Genomic DNA, 1666 nt, shown 5'->3' with positions numbered 1-1666 from the left:
GTATAATGATGGTATTTTGGTGTAATGGGCTGAACTGTGTCCCCTCCAAATCCATATGTTGAAGCCCTAACCTCTGGTACTTCAAAATGTGACTATATTTGGAGATAGGGCCTTTAAGGAGGTTGGACACACACAGGACACTAGGGACGCTCAGCACAGAGGAAAGGCCATGTGAGGACACAGCAAGAAGGTGGCCATCTACAAACCATAGAGAGGCCTCAGGAGAAACCAGCCTTGTCAATACCTTGATCTCAAACTTCTAGTCTCCAGAACCGCGAGAAAATAAATTTGCGGTTTAAGCCCCCTAGTCTGTGGCATTTTGTTATGGCAGCCCTAAAAACTAACACATATGGTTATTTAAAAATGTCACTATTTAAAAAAAATATGAACTGAAACATATACAGATGAGACAGATCCTCTGCAATTTGCTTCAAAATAACGCTGTGGGGGTGGGTAGTGGGCTGGAGTGCAGATGGGGCAGGATTGGCCACTGGTTAATGGCTATTCTATCTATTTGTATGTATGTTTGAAATTTTCATAACCTTTTTAACACACTGCCACACTAGAAAAAAAATTTTCCTTGGGGCCACGATGTTTATTAAAACAAAATAATCCTTTCTAATTTGGTATTTTTTATTGTTTTCTGTGCGTGAGTTATATGCAATGCAATCCACGTTTTTAGAATTGTTCAATATTATTTGTAACAGTAAGAACACCAACAAGGAAGATTTTCATGGATCAACTACAGGGTTTTGCTTCACGAGGCCCTGGGCTCAAAACTAGCCTGAGTTAAATACAACTCAAATGGCAGTCCATGTTTTAAAAAGGCATAAACCTTCAAGGACAAAATTCCAGAGGCTGGAAAATGAATACATGAATGGTAAATCAGCACCTTGATATATAAAATGTGGTCCAAGGACCAGAAGCATAAGCATCACCTAGGAAATTGCTGTAAATACAGACTCTGAGGCTCCAACTCATACCTACTGAATCAATCTGCACTTTAAATAAAATCCTCAGGTGAATCATATACACTGAAAATACACTGAAGTCAGCAGTGGAGAGAGCAAAGTGGCAAGCTAATTTATACCTTAGGATGCTCAAAAGGCTCAAGAATCAATGCCCCAGGTATCTTTAGACAGGGATGCAAAGACTGGGCTAAAAACAGATGGATTAGTTGCTAATGAAATAAGCAGTTAGATACCCACATCTCTTCTCTTAGTATAACAAATGACTCCCTCTCCAAATATGGAATAAGAAATGGAGGTTTCCTCCTCTGGGGAGGGTAAAACAAGAAATCTTTGGCTGTGGGCAGAGTTGAGGATAGAGGGGTACCATACAGAAATGGGGACTGCATAAAAATACACACATTAAAAGTTGAGACCTCTCCATTCTGCCTTCTTCCACTTGGATTTCAGGAATACTATTATTAGAAGACATAAAGATCTAAAAATCCCTCTAGGCATCAGCCTACGAAGGACTATCTAAAAATACTACATGGAATCTTCCTTTCTACTCATACATATGACTGGACATTCAAAGATCCTCAGACATTCAAAGAAAATCTCTAGTATTAAAAGTCAAACAGGCCGGGCGCGGTGGCTCACGCCTGTAATCCTAGCACTCTGGGAGGCCGAGGCGGGTGGATCGCTCAAGGTCAGGAGTT

This window comes from Propithecus coquereli, unplaced genomic scaffold (genome assembly GCF_000956105.1).
Source record: "Propithecus coquereli isolate 6110/MARCELLA unplaced genomic scaffold, Pcoq_1.0 Scaffold15, whole genome shotgun sequence".
Lineage (NCBI taxonomy): Eukaryota > Metazoa > Chordata > Mammalia > Primates > Indriidae > Propithecus > Propithecus coquereli.
This window is presented reverse-complemented; position numbering follows the sequence as displayed.